Below are 20,639 nucleotides of genomic sequence, written 5' to 3' on the forward strand. Positions count from 1 at the left end.
TGGATGTGGAGACAGATGCTTGGTCCAGGTGTGACAATGGAATACTGCCTGTTCAACCTCCAGTCCACAGGGTCCGTGTGTGTGTGCACATCAAGTGTGTCTGTGTGTGCGTGTGTGTGCGTGCATGTGTCTGTCACTGTGTGCGTGTGTGTGTGTCTCTGTCCCACCATGTATGTGTGCGTATGTGTGTGTGTGTTTGACTCACCACACATAGTAGCCGTCCCTCTGAATAGCAGCTGAAGCTTCATATGGGGTCATGATTAATTGGTGTTGGACTCAGTGAGGGAAGATGTGCTCCACCATGCATGTCCTGCTTAGTGTCCTGCTAGGATCCTCTTGTCTGCACCGCACCAAGCCTTTTAATTGGATAGAAAAAGTCACAGTCTCCTGGTTCAACTGTCCCCTGTGGTACCTGAATGGGGTAACCCCGTTGCCCCTGCATCTCTGGGGGGTTAAACCCTGTCCCCTGTCTGTGACCCCGTTTCTCTTTTTGGCGCCATACTTCTTAACTTCTCTCTCTGTTTCTGTCTCTCTCTCTATTTCACGCTGTCTCTATTTCTCTGTCTCTCTTTCACTCTCTCTCTGTCTCTTTCTCTGTCTCTGTCTCTCTTTCACTTTCTCTCTGTCTCTATTTCACTCTCTGTCTCTCTGTCTCTAGTTCTCTGTCTCTCTGTCTCTATTTCGCTCTCTCTCTCTGTCTCTATTTCTCTGTCTCTCTGTCTCTCTTTCTGTCTTTCTCGCTCTCTCTCATTCTCAATTCAATTCAATATAAGGGGTTTTATTGGCATGGGAAACATATTATAACATTGTCAAAGCAAGTGAAGTAGATAATGAGCAGAAGTGAAATAAACAATACAAATTAACAGTAAACATGACAATCACAGAAGTTCCAAAAGAATAAAGACATTACAAATGTCATATTATGTATATATAGTGTTCTAACGATGTGCAAATAGTTAAAGTTCAAAAGGGAAAATAAATAAACATAAACATGGGTTGTATTTACTATGGTGTTTGTTCTTCACTGGTTGCCCTTTTCTTGTGGCAACAGGTCACAAATATTGCTGCTATGATGTCACACTGTGGTATTTCACCCAATAGACATGGGAGTTTATCAAAATTGGATTTGTTTTCAAATTCTTTGTGGATCTGTGTAATATGGGGAAAATATGTGTCTAATATGGCCATACATTTGGTAGGAGGTTAGGAAGTGCATCTCAGTTTCCACCTCATTTTGTGGGCAGTGTGCACATAGCCTGTCTTCTCTTGAGAGCCATGTCTGCCTTCGGCAGCCTTTCTCAATAGCAAGGCTATGCTCACTGAGTCTGTACATAGTCAAAGCTTTCCTTAAGTTTGGGTCAGTCACAGTGGTCAGGTATTCTGCCACTGTGTACTCTCTGTTCAGGGCCAAATAGTGTTCTAGTTTGCTCTGTTTTTTTGTTAATTCTTTCCAATGTGTCAAGTAATTATCTTTTTGTTTTCTCATGATTTGGTTGGGTCTAATTGTGTTGCTTTGTGGGGTCTGTTTGTGTTTTTGTTTGGTCCCAGGACCAGCTTGCTTAGGGGACTCTTCTCCAGGTTCATCTCTCTGTAGGTGATGGCTTTGTTATGGAAGGTTTGGAAATCACTTCCTTTTAGGTGGTTGTACTATTTAACGTCTCTTTTCTGGATTTTGATCATTAGTGGGTATCGGCCTATTTCTGCTGGGTCATTTAACTGATTCAAGTATTTTTCACCAGATCCTGATTGGTAGATCGTATTTTATGTTCCTTTTGATGGCATAGAAGGCCCTTCTGCCTTAGAGCTGATGTTTAGGCCGAGGTATGTATTGTAATTTGTGTGCTCTAGGGCAACGGTGTCTCGATTAAATTTGTATCGTGGTCCTTGCGACTGGACCTTTTTTGGAACACCATTTTATTTGTCTTACAGAGATTTACTGTCAGGGCCCAGGTCTCTCCCTCTCTCTCACACTCCTTCTTCTTATCAAAAACAGTAAACTTTTAACCCCAATTCACAAACTTTTAACATCTTTCCTAATTAAAAAGGCAAAATATTATTTACGTGTAAATCAATCTTTATTTGTTTCTGTCTTTTATTAGATGAGAGTTTTGAAGGTGATTCTTGTTCCCAGTAGGCGATGTCAGGAGGGCCTCTGAAAACCCAAATCCGCTCTGTTTCAACACCTTTTCATATCCCTTACCCAGCCAGTGTTTGTGTGAGTGTCTGCAACCCCAGAGCTTGGCAGTCCTGGGCTGTCAGCAAGGGGACACGCCTGCCTCCGTTGACCTGATTGGTGCTTCCAGACTGGGCTTCACAGGCCCCTCTACACCCCCCTCTGATGCATCTGACCAGCCAGTCTTCCCTAAACACCAGTCACTTTGTTACATGGTCTCATTATAATACATCGAAATTGTGACATTTAACCAATTTGTCACCCAAGTTGACATATTAGCTACAGTATATGTCACTAACCCTCCATCTTGTATCAGCACTGTTCCTTAGACCTGAATGAGAACACTGATCACAGCAACATGCAACCATTGAAGTTACATGTCACTTTATTTGACATATTAGTGATAAATGTCCCTTACCCTCCACATTGGCTGTATCAGCATTATTGTGTATAGACCTGATTTGAGAGCACTCTGACCACACCATGGGGTGGATGAGGCTCCGCCTTGCTCCTGCTCCTGGTTGTAATCCTCCTTCCCTTTAAACCACAATGGGAAACATGTGTTCTCTGTAGGGTATAGCGCACCCGGGCCCACCCTGAGAGACACATATCACTACACAAACCATACTACCGAACCTGTTCTATGACAACAGCTCCTCTGACCAACTCTGAGGCCTGGGAGGTTGGAGGTGCACCGCCATTAGTTCACAACTAGTCTATCCAGTAACAGTGAAGAGTAGAAGGTTTCTTATTTGGTTATTTTATTAGGATCCCCATTAGCTGTTGCTGCTGCAGGAGCTACTCTTCCTGGGGTCCACACAGAACACGAAACACGTCATCATACATTAACAGACTAGAACAGCTGAAGGACTGAGCTGCATGAATAAAGTCCTGAAAGGAAGATGGGTAAACATGTACTGTCGATTGCTGCCGCAGTTTCTCGGAGAACAATGTTTTGACCTGAAGGTGTCCGTCAGTCTCACTGCCGTGACCTCTGAGACACAAGGAGACGTCGTTGGTGACGTTGGGTACAATCGGGTCGTCAAGATTATTCTTGAAGGATCCGAGAAAGTCAAGGAGATATGGTTAATTCCTACTCCCTGGTGTATTCACAAAGCTTCTCACCTTGTAAAACTTTACGCACAACAAGAATGTTTTCTTTCCACATTATCCAGCTACAAAGTGAAAGTAGGCCAGCATGGTGTAATTGGTCTGTTTTATTAAAGGCCTCAACGCTATTATCGTCCTGTCTGTCTCTTTCCACACCTCATTGACTTATGGGTCAGAGTTTTGCCATTGATAATTGCAGGTCTTGGCCCTAGTGTGATAGGATAGATGGTCCCAGACTCTGAATTTCTCTCTCTCTCTCATATTCTGAGGTGATACTGTGGTTACATGATGGTTTTCTGGGGCTGGGCAGTAGATGTGGTGTGAAACAGGAGCCAGTAAGCTATACGCCAGCCCTTTGTCTAGGAAATGCCCTCCGGATGAAGATCGATCATTTCTTCACTGCTGTGCTGCTGAGGAATGTCCACTGATGAATGAGCCTAACTCTGTTTTATCAAAAATATCAATATCAATATATTTAAATCATATTTATCTGAAAGATAATTCATAAAATCTTGTTATTATCATCGCATGGACTAAACCATAAGTTATTATTGGGGCTGTCAGTTATTCAGTTAACTCCAGTTCACTTGTCATTTTAGTGCACTATATATCGTTTTTATTTTGACTAAATGCATTGTCTGAAAGCGTTCACAATACACTGAAAACATCCCACATACATCATCTATACGTCTACAAACAACAATGTAATGTCCAAACAAGTTGTCATTGAGGTTGAAGAAAGTGTGCTTTATCTATGTACCTGATTACTGTTACTTTGTACAAAATCAAGACTTCAATATTACTGTAATGCTTTTTGATTAAAAAACTTTCTGAAATGTTCCTATTGTTTGACAGCCCTAGTGATTACATGAGATCTGTAGTGTATGGTGAGATGTCACTGTGTGTTAGAGGTGGTAGGAGGGAGTTGAGGCACCAGGCAGGCCTTGACTCTGGCTCTCTGACTCACTTTCCTGACTAGGTCTGGCAGCTAGGGGATCTGGGGGATGACTGAGGACGTCTGATGTCCCCTCCCTGTCAGGGGTTCAACTGTCCTCTGAGGTCTGGCAGCTAGGGGATCTGGGGGATGACTGAGGACGTCTGATGTCCCCTCCCTGTCAGGGGTTCAACTGTCCTCTGAGGTCTGGCAGCTAGGGGATCTGGGGGATGACTGAGGATGTCTGATGTCCCCTCCCTGTCAGGGGTTCAACTGTCCTCTGAGGTCTGGCAGCTAGGGGATCTGGGGGATGACTGAGGACGTCTGATGTCCCCTCCCTGTCAGGGGTTCAATTGTCCTCTGAGGTCTGGTACCCTTCCCTTCCCCAGCCTATCCTATACTCCTCCTCTTCCTCCTCTTTATCCAGGCATGTCATTGGCTCAGCTCTAATCTGAGCGCCCTCTGCAACCCAAACTGGGATCCGGACCCCCCCACCACACACACACACGCACAGTCACACACACACACACATGAAGATCTCAGATGAAAAGTCAGGTCCCTGTTGAGTGAGGGAGACCCAGTCTGTGAACTCTCCAGAGGGGCTGACAGAACCCTTCACACTCCCTCCCAGGAGAACAGAGGCAGACAGCCCCTCGGGGCCACCTGCACCTCCACACTCCCCTGCTCTGACCTTCACATGTTGACACTGTACCACACTCAGAAGCAGACACAGTTATCTCACAGTGGCTGCTTAAAGGGCTGAGGTTCTGTTTTGGTTACGTTTCCACACACAAAAAAAGGAAGATGTCAAACAGGTCTCTTTCTTGCCTGGAAAGCCGTGCTTGTGTGAGGTCATTGAGGATAGAGGATATTAGCGGATATAGGTGGGCGTCAGGTAACCTAGCGGTTAAGAGCCAGTTGGGCCTGTAACCGAAAGGTCGCTGGTAAGAATCCCGAGCCGACAAGGTGAAAAATCTGCCGGTGTGCCCTTGAGCAAGGCACTTAGCCCTAATTGTGCCTTTAAAATGCTCTGGATAAGAGCGTGTGCTAAAATGTAAGTGTAATTGAATGCTGTTTTCACAATGACCTGCCATTGTCTGTCTAGTACATTTAATCTCTGAATGAGAGGCATTATAGTTCATATCCATATGTACACTACGCCTGCACATGCCTGTAGTTTCAATTACTACTGTAGATAATGAATAGTAAACCTGTAAACGCTCCATCAGATAGTGTGATGTTATCTAGGCCTATCTATGATGGGTGGTAGTGGGGCCAAGGGGACCTTGCTGATTTAGTTGGAGGACCTTTATGACGGTGCCTCCTGATTAGCAGCATGGAGTCTCATGTTGAGGCTGCAGGCGAAGGAGACTTGTATCTTCTCCAAACATCTGTGTTTGATTAAAACAGTCCAGTCCACGGCTCCGTCCCAGACACCACCTTATTCCCTTTATAGTGCACTGCTTTTAACCAGAGCCCTGGGGACCCTGGTAGTCCATCGGGAATACTGTGCCGTTTGGGACACGACCCATATACCTCCATTGCCAGGCAGCCTGGTCCGTCTGTTGTTTCGTCCCTACTGGAAAAGCTGAAAGGGAGAGAAGGGTTCCATATGCCTCCAATATGCCTTGATATTTATCACTGAGCTTCTTCACTGTTTCTGTTGATCTAATCTTCAACCAAACCCTGCTACTCTATTTAACTGAATGTAACATGCAGGCTAAGGTAACAGTCTGTCAGCAGACACTAATGTTAATCCGCTGAGTGTTCTACGACTTTGAGATTACAGTATGATGATGGAGAACGGCAGTTTAATGGGAATCTATCTTAAATCATTTGGGGTTGATTTCAAAGACAAGGATTAAGCTGTGTCCTGGACTGACAAAATATTTAAGGGGCAGTTTCCAGGATGCATTATGCCTAGTCCTAAACTACAATACAAGTTTAGTGGAGAATGAACTCTGGTTGATGGTCCAGGACTAGACTTCATCTGTGTCGAGGAAACCGGCCAATGAAGTTCAGTTTGGACTGGGTAGTTGGACGTTTAGAGGAAGAATAAATCAATGTTTTCTGTTAATTCTAGCTGCTACACCACATCAGTGTTTGGGAACTAGATCAGCACGTGAATCCATCATTTGCTAATTTCCTAAACCTGCCAAACACACTATAAACATGTTTCCACATGTTGCTTATTCTGCCCGTGGAGCTGCCAAGCAAGGAGTCAGAGCCTGCTGAGTGGTAGCTCATCAAAATGTTTCCTACATTCCCCATGGTACCTCAACGTTGTCTGTCTGCTGAGTGGTAGCTAATCAAAATGTTTCCTACATTCCCCATGGTACCTCAACGTTGTCTGTCTGCTGAGTGGTAGCTAATCAAAATGTTTCCTACATTCCCCATGGTACCTCAACGTTGTCTGTCTGCTGAGTGGTAGCTCATCAAAATGTTCCCCATGGTACCTCAATGTTGTCTGTCTGGTGAGTGGTAGCTAATCAAAATGTTTCCCATGGTACCTCAATGTTGTCTGTCTGCTGAGTGGTAGCTAATCAAAATGTTTCCCATGGTACCTCAATGTTGTCTGTCTGAGTGGTAGCTAATCAAAATGTTTCTAACATTCCTCATGGTAGCTCAACGTTGTCTGTCTGCTGAGTGGTAGCTAATCAACATGTTCCCCATGGTACCTCAATGTTGTCTGTCTGCTGAGTGGTAGCTAATCAAAATGTTTCTAATATTCCTCATGGTACCTCAACGTTGTCTGTCTGCTGAGTGGTAGCTAATCAAAATGTTTCCTACATTCCCCATGGTACCTCAATGTTGTCTGTCTGCTGAGTGGTAGCTAGTCAAAATGTTTCCTACATTCCCCATGGTACCTCAACGTTGTCTGTCTGCTGAGTGGTAGCTAATCAAAATGTTTCTAATATTCCCCATGGTACCTCAACGTTGTCTGTCTGCTGAGTGGTAGCTAATCAAAATGTTTCCCACATTCCCCATGGTACCTCAACGTTGTCTGTCTGCTGAGTGGTAGCTAATCAACATGTTCCCCATGGTACCTCAACGTTGTCTGTCTGCTGAGTGGTAGCTAATCAAAATGTTTCTAACATTCCCCATGGTACCTCAACGTTGTTTGTCTGCTGAGTGGTAGCTAATCAAAATGTTTCTAACATTCCCCATGGTACCTCAACGTTGTCTTTGAATGTGAAATCAGGGCCTATATACATCAGGTGTCCTCAGAGTAGTGCTGATCTGGGATCAGGACTGAGAAGTTGTATGAATACAGGCCTCGGTATTGTTTTATTTTCAACTGAATCTGAACCAAGATTAGTCAGGCAGTGGTTGTGGAATACTGGATGCTGGTTGGTTGGTTATGATTATATGATTGAGGATAGGAAATGAGCACATCTGGCTACAGTACAGAATCTAATAAACCCTGCATCATATCACTCTGTAGTTTCCATCTTGTGTATCAAACCCAAATCAAACCCAATCAGTTAGTCAGCGATTCCTCTTAGACTGATAATCAGAACTACATGTAGATTACCTTCAATAGAAAGGGTTGAGATGCCTATTTTACCCGTAGGTCTTTGCAGGCTTGTAATGGGAACAACTGATTTGGAGTTGTTAGCATACGACGATAGGGAGCCAGAGTTTGTGGGGCAAAATCTGATTTGTGTGTGTGTGCGTGCGTGCGTGTGTGCGTGCACCCAAACCCAGAGCTGTAAGTGTGTGTGCGCCTCAGCTAAGAGATTTAATCTGATTTGCTGAAAAGAGTGGGTTGTTTCACATGACTGGTTTAACGGGACTCTGGCACAAGTTTGAACCAGTGTCCCTGAGTTGTGTGCGCGTGCTTTCAGGTGCATGTGTTTGTGGATTATGGGTTTCTCCCCTTTTGTCCCTGTTTGTGTCTTGTGTACTGATGTGTGTGTTGGTTGGCTGTAAACCGGGAGAGAGGTTCATGTTTGTAAAGGTGTTTCAGTTTGTTGTTGTGTGGTTGGAACGAGGGTGAGAGGTTCATGTTTGTAAAGGTGTTTCAGTTTGTTGTTGTGTGGTTGGAACGAGGGTGAGAGGTTCATGTTTGTAAAGGTGTTTCAGTTTGTTGTTGTGTGGTTGGAACGAGGGTGAGAGGTTCATGTTTGTAAAGGTGTTTCAGTTTGTTGTTGTGTGGTTGGAACGAGGGTGAGAGGTTTGTATTTGTAAAGGTGTTTCAGTTTGTTGTTGTGTGGTTGGAACGAGGGTGAGAGGTTTGTATTTGTAAAGGTGTTTCAGTTTGTTGTTGTGTGGTTGGAACGAGGGTGAGAGGTTTGTATTTGTAAAGGTGTTTCAGTTTGTTGTTGTGTGGTTGGAACGAGGGTGAGAGGTTTGTATTTGTAAAGGTGTTTCAGTTTGTTGTTGTGTGGTTGGAACGAGGGTGAGAGGTTTGTATTTGTAAAGGTGTGTCAGTTTGTTGTTGTGTGGTTGGAACGAGGGTGAGAGGTTTGTATTTGTAAAGGTGTTTCAGTTTGTTGTTGTGTGGTTGGAACGAGGGTGAGAGGTTTGTATTTGTAAAGGTGTTTCAGTTTGTTGTTGTGTGGTTGGAACGAGGGTGAGAGGTTCATGTTTGTAAAGGTGTTTCAGTTTGTTGTTGTGTGGTTGGAACGAGGGTGTAACTGTTGCTCTTTTTAGTTGTTGCTCTTGGGGTTTCAAAGCAGCTTTATTTGGGAAAGTTACATGAAAGTGAAAGCACAGAAAATCAGCTGACAACCACACATCTGGAAAAGAGTTTGGGCTGCAGGACTCTGATACTCGTTCAGTGGTTTACACATCCCTTTGAATCAGAGCTTTATTTTGAACTAATGGACCACCAGAAATATATCAAACCATTGAAATCATCCTCTGGTTCCAATTCTGGGGAGAGGAATGTAGAGATCCAATCCCTTGAACATCCTGTGTATCCCAAATGGCACCCGTAGAGAACGATACAGAAAGCATCCCAATTATGGCGTCTGTGAGCACATTTTGAAGTTTTCCATTTTCTTCTTCACGATTGGCTGATCCCTCCTGATGACCCGGATGGACATGACTCCAACAGCATCACCAGGAGAGGTCAGCCAATGAAGTCCTACCCAGTTGACTACATTAAAATGGTGGAAGCCCTCAATGGCACTACCCCTGCTAATACAGCTTTTTGGCCACTAGAGGCCTCTATCATTCTCTATGCTGGCACCCTATTCCTTTTATAGTCAACTATCAAATCAAATCAAATCAAATTTTATTTGTCACATACACATGGTTAGCAGATGTTAATGCGAGTGTAGCGAAATGCTTGTGCTTCTAGTTCCGACAATGCAGTAATAACGAGCAAGTAATCTAACTAACAATTCCAAAAAAAACTACTGTCATACACAGTGTAAGGGGATAAAGAATATGTACATAAGGATATATGAATGAGTGAATGGTACAGAGCAGCATAGGCAAGATACAGTAGATGATATCGAGTACAGTATATACATATGAGATAAGTATGTAAACCAAGTGGCATAGTTAAAGTGGCTAGTGATACATGTATTACATAAGGATGCAGTCGATGATATAGAGTACAGTATCAACGTATGCATATGAGATGAACAATGTAGGGTAAGTAACATTATATAAGGTAGCATTGTTTAAAGTGGCTAGTGATATATTTACATCATTTCCCATCGATTCCCATGATTAAAGTGGCTGGAGTAGAGTCAGTGTCATTGACAGTGTGTTGGCAGTAGCCACTCAATGTTAGTGGTGGCTGTTTAACAGTCTGATGGCCTTGAGATAGAAGCTGTTTTTCAGTCTCTCGGTCCCAGCTTTGATGCACCTGTACTGACCTCGCCTTCTGGATGGCAGCGGGGTGAACAGGCAGTGGCTCGGGTGGTTGATGTCCTTGATGATCTTTATGGCCTTCCTGTAGCATCGGGTGGTGTAGGTGTCCTGGAGGGCAGGTAGTTTGCCCCGGTGATGCGTTGTGCAGACCTCACTACCCTCTGGAGAGCCTTACGGTTGAGGGCGGTGCAGTTGCCATACCAGGCGGTGATACAGCCCGCCAGGATGCTCTCGATTGTGCATCTGTAGAAGTTTGTGAGTGCTTTTGGTGACAAGCCGAATTTCTTCAGCCTCCTGAGGTTGAAGAGGCGCTGCTGCGCCTTCCTCACGATGCTGTCTGTGTGAGTGGACCAATTCAGTTTGTCTGTGATGTGTATGCCGAGGAACTTAAAACTTGCTACCCTCTCCACTACTGTTCCATCGATGTGGATGGGGGGTGTTCCCTCTGCTGTTTCCTGAAGTCCACAATCATCTCCTTAGTTTTGTTGACGTTGAGTGTGAGGTTATTTTCCTGACACCACACTCCGAGGGCCCTCACCTCCTCCCTGTAGGCCGTCTCGTCGTTGTTGGTAATCAAGCCTACCACTGTTGTGTCGTCCGCAAACTTGATGATTGAGTTGGAGGCGTGCATGGCCACGCAGTCGCGGGTGAACAGGGAGTACAGGAGAGGGCTCAGAACGCACCCTTGTGGGGCCCCAGTGTTGAGGATCAGCGGGGAGGAGATGTTGTTGCCTACCCTCACCACCTGGGGGCGGCCCGTCAGGAAGTCCAGTACCCAGTTGCACAGGGCGGGGTCGAGACCCAGGGTCTCGAGCTTGATGACGAGCTTGGAGGGTACTATGGTGTTGAATGCCGAGCTGTAGTCGATGAACAGCATTCTCACATAGGTATTCCTCTTGTCCAGATGGGTTAGGGCAGTGTGCAGTGTGGTTGAGATTGCATCGTCTGTGGACCTATTTGGGCGGTAAGCAAATTGGAGTGGGTCAAGGGTGTCAGGTAGGGTGGAGGTGATATGGTCCTTGACTAGTCTCTCAAAGCACTTCATGATGACGGATGTGAGTGCTACGGGGCGGTAGTCGTTTAGCTCAGTTACCTTAGCTTTCTTGGGAACAGGAACAATGGTGGCCCTCTTGAAGCATGTGGGAACAGCAGACTGGTATAGGGATTGATTGAATATGTCCGTAAACACACCGGCCAGCTGGTCTGCGCATGCTCTGAGGGCGCGGCTGGGGATGCCGTCTGGGCCTGCAGCCTTGCGAGGGTTAACACGTTTAAATGTCTTACTCACTTCGGCTGCAGTGAAGGAGAGACCGCATGTTTCCGTTGCAGGCCGTGTCAGTGGCACTGTATTGTCCTCAAAGCGGGCAAAAAGTTATTTAGTCTGCCTGGGAGCAAGACATCCTGGTCCGTGACTGGGCTGGGTTTCTTCCTGTAGTCCGTGATTGACTGTAGACCCTGCCACATACCTCTTGTGTCTGAGCCGTTGAATTGAGATTCTACTTTGTCTCTGTACTGGCGCTTAGCTTGTTTGATAGCCTTGCGGAGGGAATAGCTGCACTGTTTGTATTCAGCCATGTTACCAGACACCTTGCCCTGATTAAAAGCAGTGGTTCGTGCCTTCAGTTTCACACGAATGCTGCCATCAATCCACGGTTTCTGGTTAGGGAATGTTTTAATCGTTGCTATGGGAACGACATCTTCAACGCACGTTCTAATGAACTCGCACACCGTATCAGCGTATTCGTCAATGTTGTTGTCTGACGCAATACGAAACATCTCCCAGTCCACGTGATGGAAGCAGTCTTGGAGTGTGGAGTCAGCTTGGTCGGACCAGCGTTGGACAGACCTCAGCGTGGGAGCTTCTTGTTTTAGTTTCTGTCTGTAGGCAGGGATCAACAAAATGGAGTCGTGGTCAGCTTTTCCGAAAGGGGGCGGGGCAGGGCCTTATATGCGTCGCGGAAGTTAGAGTAACAATGATCCAGGGTCTTTCCACCCCTGGTTGCGCAATCGATATGCTGATAAAATTTAGGGAGTCTTGGTTTCAGATTAGCCTTGTTAAAATCCCCAGCTACAATGAATGCAGCCTCCGGATAAATCGTTTCCAGTTTGCAGAGAGTTAAATAAAGTTCGTTCAGAGCCATCGATGTGTCTGCTTGGGGGATATATACGGCTGTGATTATAATCGAAGAGAATTCTCTTGGTAGATAATGCGGTCTACATTTGATTGTGAGGAATTCTAAATCAGGTGAACAGAAGGATTTGAGTTCCTGTATGTTTCTTTCATCACACCATGTCACGTTGGCCATAAGACATACGCCCCCGCCCCTCTTCTTACCAGAAAGATGTTTGTTTCTGTCGGCGCGATGCGTGGAGAAACCCGCTGGCTGCACCGCTTCGGATTGAGTCTCTCCAGTTAGCCATGTTTCCGTGAAGCAGAGAACGTTACAGTCTCTGATGTCCCTCTGGAATGCTACCCTTGCTCGGATTTCATCAACCTTGTTGTCAAGAGACTGGACATTGGCAAGAAGAATGCTAGGGAGTGGTGCACGATGTGCCCGTCTCCGGAGTCTGACCAGAAGACCGCTTCGTTTCCCTCTTTTTCTGAGTCGTTTTTTTTTTTGGTCGCTGCATGTGATCCACTCGGTTACACTGGTTGTAAAGCAGAACACAGGATCCGCGTCGCGGAAAACATATTCTTGGTCGTACTGATGGTGAGTTGACGCTGATCTTATATTCAGTAGTTCTTGTCGGCTGTATGTAAAGAAACCTAAGATGACCTGGGGTACTAGTGTAAGAAATAACACGTAAAAAAACAAAAAACTGCATAGTTTCCTAGGAACGCGAAGCGAGGCGGCCATCTCTGTCGGCGCCGGAAGTACTCTACTTTTGTCAAGAGGGTACATAGTGTAGTGCACCATGTCGGGCAGTGGTCACCAACCTTTTTTGCGTCTAGGTCAGTTTCTGAGTCAAAATGCAAGTCGAGATCTACCGTTCAAGATGTATTTTTTACATGACTTATGCCTATGCAACACTAACCTATTCAAAACAGTACTGTAGTAATGAGGATTGTGCAGTAGGCTATAGGCCCAATACATTATCACCACGTATTGGCTTTGCTTGAATTGACCTGCCAACGCATTCTTGTTCTTCTAAGATCATTTAAACAAATGATATTTCAACATTTGAGTTCGGCTATATGATCACAGGTAATAGATCCGTTGTAATACTACTTGTCAGGCACAGCTGAGTGAGCATACGTTCATTATCTGTTATTATTTTACTGGGCTGATGGTGCCTGCATCTGATGGTCAGTCTCAGCGGATGGAGAGAGCAGCAGACTGAGGGTCCAACTCTCAACATCTCTCCGCTCTCCCTTTCCTCCACAGACACTGACCAAAAGGGGACACCGTCTTCGGCGAAACTCGAGTCGTACCGCATTATTTCTGCCTCATCCATCAATTCATGTTGTTAGTCCAATGACCAGAGAATGTGAAATATTCCTAAACTGCTAATAATAACAACACAAGCATGCCGATACACTTTCCTACTCCTTCATTACAGCTGCAGTGCTGGTTGTAGCGTTAGTGGAAGTACAGAGAACGCACATTTCTAAAAGTATTCAATACAAAGTGTTGACAGTGCTGAGTAAAAAGTTAGACATGAACTCACTCACTCACTGCTGTATTTGTTGACAGTCTCTCTCTAGTCGTGGTTTTAAAAGTTAAGAAATCTCACAGTATCAACTTTGCTGTAGTTTTCTTTTACACCTGCTACGTTAGCCTACTGTAGACATGGTAATCTGAGCCATTTGATTGGCCAGCGGTAGGCCTATAGTGCACTTGATTTGCTCCCCGGGCACGCCGAGAAGGCAGAGTTTCTACCTTCAGACATATAAATTATTCAAAATGGGAACACGTCGCCTCACCCCCCATCCCCTCACCCTCATCTCCTTACCCCCTGCTCCCCCCATTACCTCACCCATTGGCCTATCTACCAACAGTGCTAGCTTTAAAGGCCTATTCTTTATGTCAACTCATTTGTCTACAGAAGTAAGAAAAATACCATTTTAGAAAGCTATTTACTGAGTGGAAAAAGCAGACTGGCATGCACCTAAGAGCAGTACCCTATGCCAGCACGAACAATCTTAAAGGTGTTTTAAAAAGGAGCGAAAGACTGAATCGTTTAACCATGTCATCTCGTGAAACTCTGGGAAGCAATATGGCTAGAATTGAGTTTCTCTCCCCGTCGTCCTGTTATTTTCTGTTTTCCAGCCCTCAACTCTCAGAGCTTATACAGTTTAAAGGAGGTTCTTAACTCAAGGCTTTGTGTCACTTGGAAACAGTGGATTTGTTGCCGAGGTAACCGGTCTGGTCCGGCGAAACTCTGAAACGGAGACAACCTCTGTTTGGGGCGGGGCGTGGCCAGGCCTGACTTATCAATGGTAGAGAGCTGCTTTCGTCCAGAAACCACTGGTCTTTTAAAGAGACCTGTATGTCTCATTTCCAAGGCTTGCAGTAACCCGATATCCTTATAATATGAGCACATCGAATAGTTGTGAAATGGTAGAATGGAAAATCTTGTTTCAGTCTCCATGAAATGCCAACCTTGTGATGCACTGAAACAGAAGCGTTGTCATGTGGGACACTTTTAAAGATGGAAGAATGTGACATTCTAGGGACGTGTTCCAAAGGACCGGTCCTATTAAAGGTCTTGTGAATATAAACGGGATAAAAAACGAAGTAGTCAAACTTTTCATTGATTGGGGCAATTCATAGTGGAACAGTGAAGTAAGGCCTACACACTAATTTGATCCAACACAAACCTTTAGTTCCTATTAGTTCACAATGGTTCACTCCTGAAGAGACCTTGGCCTGACAAAACTTTGTGAAGTCATAAAGGCAGTATTGAATTATTTTACCTTTATTTAACTAGGCAAGTCAGTTAAAAACAAATTCTTATTTTCAATGACGGCCTACCGGGGAACAGTGGGTTAACTGCCTTGTTCAGGGGCAGAGCGACATATTTTTTACCTTGTCAGCTCGGGGATTCAATCCAGCAACCTTTCGGTTACTGGGCCAACGCTCTATCCACTAGGCTACCTACTGCCCCAGTTAGTTAGGCAGACAGTCATGCAGTCAGATATGCAGGCAGGCAGACAGGCTGGGAAAGCAGGCAGTCAGGGCATCAGTTAGACAGGCAGGCAGTCAGACAGACAGGCAGTTAGACAGGGAGGGGTTTAAACAGAGACACATGACCAGGCATGTTAACACAGGGATTACAGCATAAAACACACAGAATAAAACCTTGGAGGAAATCAGAGGAATGTTCCAGAGAAACTACAGGAACTATTGACCCCCCTTCTCCTTCCCCCGGCATCAACAGCATTTACACATGGAATTAGTAAAAGAGACAGATGCAGACAAAACTAGAGCATTTTAATGGTCGTCAATGTAAAATCTATACAATGGCAAATTCCTCAGAGACGGTGCGCTCACTGATTCACTAATGGTGTGCCTAGAGACATGCTAACCTGCCAACATGACTGTGTACCTGCTAACATGACTGTGTTCCATACCAACATGACTGTGTTCCATACCAACATGACTGTGTTCCATACCAACATGACTGTGTGCCTATAGACATGCTAACCTGCTAACATGACTGTGTACCTGCTAACATGACTGTGTGCCTAGAGACATGCTAACCTGCTAACATGACTGTGTGCCTAGAGACATGCTAACCTGCTAACATGACTGTGTGCCTAGAGACATGCTAACCTGCTAACATGACTGTGTGCCTGCTAACATGACTGTGTGCCTAGAGACATGCTAACCTGCTAACATGACTGTGTGCCTAGAGACATGCTAACCTGCTAACATGACTGTGTGCCTAGAGACATGCTAACCTGCTAACATGACTGTGTGCCTAGAGACATGCTAACCTGCTAACATGACTGTGTGCCTAGAGACATGCTAACCTGCTAACATGACTGTGTACCTGCTAACATGACTGTGTTCCATACCAACATGACTGTGTTCCATACCAACATGACTGTGTGCCTAGAGACATGCTAACCTGCTAACATGACTGTGTACCTGCTAACATGACTGTGTGCCTAGAGACATGCTAACCTGCTAACATGACTGTGTGCCTAGAGACATGCTAACCTGCTAACATGACTGTGTGCCTAGAGACATGCTAACCTGCTAACATGACTGTGTGCCTAGAGACATGCTAACCTGCTAACATGACTGTGTGCCTAGAGACATGCTAACCTGCTAACATGACTGTGTGCCTAGAGACATGCTAACCTGCTAACATGACTGTGTGCCTAGAGACATGCTAACCTGCTAACATGACTGTGTGCCTGCTAACATGACTTTCTGCCTGCTAACATGACTTTCTGCCTGCTAACTTGACTGTGTCCTTGTGTGTAGTCTATAACAGCTTTTACAGGACCACCAACTTACTGTTATATCTGTTGTTTTCCAGGTGATACCAAGCAACTAACATCAGGCAGAAGCTACATCGATGGAATTGGGAAGATGGACAATCAACAGGTAAGAATGACACTGAGTTCACATCCATTTACATATTGCCAGTTTTCACAGTGGAATTATATCTAGTCAGTCCTCTACTAACAGTCATACTGTAGATCAGTGTTCACAGTGGAATTCTATCTAGTCAGTCCTTTACTAAGTCATACTGTAGATCAGTGTTCACAGTGGAATTCTATCTAGTCAGTCCTTTACTAACAGTCATACTGTAGATCAGTGTTCACAGTGGAATTCTATCTAGTCAGTCCTTTACTAACAGTCATACTGTAGATCAGTGTTCACAGTGGAATTCTATCTAGTCAGTCCTCTACTAACAGTCATACTGTAGATCAGTGTTCACAGTGGAATTATATCTAGTCAGTCCTTTACTAACAGTCATACTGTAGATCAGTGTTCACAGTGGAATTCTATCTAGTCAGTCCTCTACTAACAGTCATACTGTAGATCAGTGTTCACAGTGGAATTCTATCTAGTCAGTCCTTTACTAACAGTCATACTGTAGATCAGTGTTCACAGTGGAATTCTATCTAGTCAGTCCTCTACTAACAGTCATACTGTAGATCAGTGTTCACAGTGGAATTCTATCTAGTCAGTCCTCTACTAACAGTCATACTGTAGATCAGTGTTCACAGTGGAATTCTATCTAGTCAGTCCTCTACTAACAGTCATAGATCAGTGTTCACAGTGGAATTCTATCTAGTCAGTCCTCTACTAACAGTGTTCACAGTGGAATTCTATCTAGTCAGTCCTCTACTAACAGTCATACTGTAGATCAGTGTTCACAGTGGAATTCTATCTAGTCAGTCCTCTACTAACAGTCATACTGTAGATCAGTGTTCACAGTGGAATTCTATCTAGTCAGTCCTCTACTAACAGTCATACTGTAGATCAGTGTTCACAGTGGAATTCTATCTAGTCAGTCCTCTACTAACAGTCATACTGTAGATCAGTGGAATTCTATCTAGTCAGTCCTCTACTAACAGTCATACTGTAGATCAGTGTTCACAGTGGAATTATATCTAGTCAGTCCTCTACTAACAGTCATACTGTAGATCAGTGTTCACAGTGGAATTCTATCTAGTCAGTCCTCTACTAACAGTCATACTGTAGATCAGTGTTCACAGTGGAATTCTATCTAGTCAGTCCTCTACTAACAGTCATACTGTAGATCAGTGTTCACAGTGGAATTCTATCTAGTCAGTCCTCTACTAACAGTCATACTGTAGATCAGTGTTCACAGTGGAATTATATCTAGTCAGTCCTTTACTAACAGTCATACTGTAGATCAGTGTTCACAGTGGAATTATATCTAGTCAGTCCTCTACTAACAGTCATACTGTAGATCAGTGTTCACAGTGGAATTCTATCTAGTCAGTCCTCTACTAACAGTCATACTGTAGATCAGTGTTCACAGTGGAATTATATCTAGTCAGTCCTCTACTAACAGTCATACTGTAGATCAGTGTTCACAGTGGAATTATATCTAGTCAGTCCTTTACTAACAGTCATACTGTAGATCAGTGTTCACAGTGGAATTCTATCTAGTCAGTCCTCTACTAACAGTCATACTGTAGATCAGTGTTCACAGTGGAATTCTATCTAGTCAGTCCTCTACTAACAGTCATACTGTAGATCAGTGTTCACAGTGGAATTCTATCTAGTCAGTCCTCTACTAACAGTCATACTGTAGATCAGTGTTCACAGTGGAATTATATCTAGTCAGTCCTCTACTAACAGTCATACTGTAGATCAGTGTTCACAGTGGAATTCTATCTAGTCAGTCCTCTACTAACAGTCATACTGTAGATCATCAGTGGAATTATATCTAGTCAGTCCTCTACTAACAGTCATACTGTAGATCAGTGTTCACAGTGGAATTATATCTAGTCAGTCCTCTACTAACAGTCATACTGTAGATCAGTGTTCACAGTGGAATTATATCTAGTCAGTCCTCTACTAACAGTCATACTGTAGATCAGTGTTCACAGTGGAATTATATCTAGTCAGTCCTCTACTAACAGTCATACTGTAGATCAGTGTTCACAGTGGAATTATATCTAGTCAGTCCTCTACTAACAGTCATACTGTAGATCAGTGTTCTATCTAGTCAGTCCTCTACTAACAGTCATCTAGTCAGTCCAGTGGAATTCTATCTAGTCAGTCATCTACTAACAGAGATCAGTGTTCACAGTGGAATTCTATCTAGTCAGTCCTCTACTAACAGTCATACTGTAGATCAGTGTTCACAGTGGAATTCTATCTAGTCAGTCCTCTACTAACAGTCATACTGTAGATCAGTGTTCACAGTGGAATTATATCTAGTCAGTCCTCTACTAACAGTCATACTGTAGATCAGTGTTCACAGTGGAATTCTATCTAGTCAGTCCTCTACTAACAGTCATACTGTAGATCAGTGTAGAATTCTATCTAGTCAGTTCAGTACTAGTCAGTCCTCTACTAACAGTCATACTGTAGATCAGTGTTCACAGTGGAATTCTATCTAGTCAGTCCTCTACTAACAGTCATACTGTAGATCAGTGTTCACAGTGGAATTCTATCTAGTCAGTCCTCTACTAACAGTCATACTGTAGATCAGTGGAATTCTATCTAGTCAGTCCTCTACTAACAGTCATACTGTAGATCAGTGTTCAGTGGAATTATATCTAGTCAGTCCTCTACTAACAGTCATACTGTAGATCAGTGTTCACAGTGGAATTATATCTAGTCAGTCCTCTACTAACAGTCATACTGTAGATCAGTGTTCACAGTGGAATTCTATCTAGTCAGTCCTCTACTAACAGTCATACTGTAGATCAGTGTTCACAGTGGAATTATATCTAGTCAGTCCTCTACTAACAGTCATACTGTAGATCAGTGTTCACAGTGGAATTCTATCTAGTCAGTCCTCTCTAACAGTCATACTGTAGATCTACTATCTAGTCAGTCCTCACTAACAGTCATACTGTAGATCAGTGTTCACAGTGGAATTCTATCTAGTCAGTCCTCTACTAACAGTCATACTGTAGATCAGTGTTCACAGTGGAATTCTATCTAGTCAGTCCTCTACTAACAGTCATACTGTAGATCAGTGTTCACAGTGGAATTCTATCTAGTCAGTCCTCTACTAACAGTCATACTGTAGATCAGTGGAATTCTATCTAGTCAGTCCTCTACTAACAGTCATACTGTAGATCAGTGTTCACAGTGGAATTATATCTAGTCAGTCCTCTACTAACAGTCATACTGTAGATCAGTGTTCACAGTGGAATTATATCTAGTCAGTCCTCTACTAACAGTCATACTGTAGATCAGTGTCCACAGTGGAATTCTATCTAGTCAGTCCTCTACTAACAGTCATACTGTAGATCAGTGTTCACAGTGGAATTCTATCTAGTCAGTCCTCTACTAACAGTCATACTGTAGATCAGTGTTCACAGTGGAATTATATCTAGTCAGTCCTCTACTAACAGTCATACTGTAGATCAGTGTTCACAGTGGAATTATATCTAGTCAGTCCTCTACTAACAGTCATACTGTAGATCAGTGTTCACAGTGGAATTCTATCTAGTCAGTCCTCTACTAACAGTCATACTGTAGATCAGTGTTCACAGTGGAATTCTATCTAGTCAGTCCTCTACTAACAGTCATACTGTAGATCAGTGTTCACAGTGGAATTCTATCTAGTCAGTCCTCTACTAACAGTCATACTGTAGATCAGTGTTCACAGTGGAATTATATCTAGTCAGTCCTCTACTAACAGTCATACTGTAGATCAGTGTTCACAGTGGAATTATATCTAGTCAGTCCTCTACTAACAGTCATACTGTAGATCAGTGTTCACAGTGGAATTCTATCTAGTCAGTCCTCTACTAACAGTCATACTGTAGATCAGTGTTCACAGTGGAATTCTATCTAGTCAGTCCTCTACTAACAGTCATACTGTAGATCAGTGTTCACAGTGGAATTCTATCTAGTCAGTCCTCTACTAACAGTCATACTGTAGAGTGTTCAGTGGAATTCTATCTAGTCAGTCCTC

At 43.9% G+C, this 20,639-nt stretch overlaps 1 long non-coding RNA gene across 1 annotated transcript in view; it reads left to right on the forward strand.

Annotated features, from left to right (window-relative positions):
• The window catches only part of LOC112236214, an 85,898-nt gene extending 69,264 nt beyond the window's left edge, over positions 1–16,634 (forward strand). The window contains exon 3 of the long non-coding RNA XR_006082006.1: positions 16,539–16,634. This is a non-coding gene — a long non-coding RNA (uncharacterized LOC112236214). The remainder of the gene's footprint in view (positions 1–16,538) is intronic.
• The last annotated feature ends 4,005 nt before the right edge of the window (positions 16,635–20,639 follow it).

This window comes from Oncorhynchus tshawytscha, unplaced genomic scaffold (assembly GCF_018296145.1).
Source record: "Oncorhynchus tshawytscha isolate Ot180627B unplaced genomic scaffold, Otsh_v2.0 Un_contig_9547_pilon_pilon, whole genome shotgun sequence".
Classification (NCBI taxonomy): Eukaryota; Metazoa; Chordata; class Actinopteri; order Salmoniformes; family Salmonidae; genus Oncorhynchus; species Oncorhynchus tshawytscha.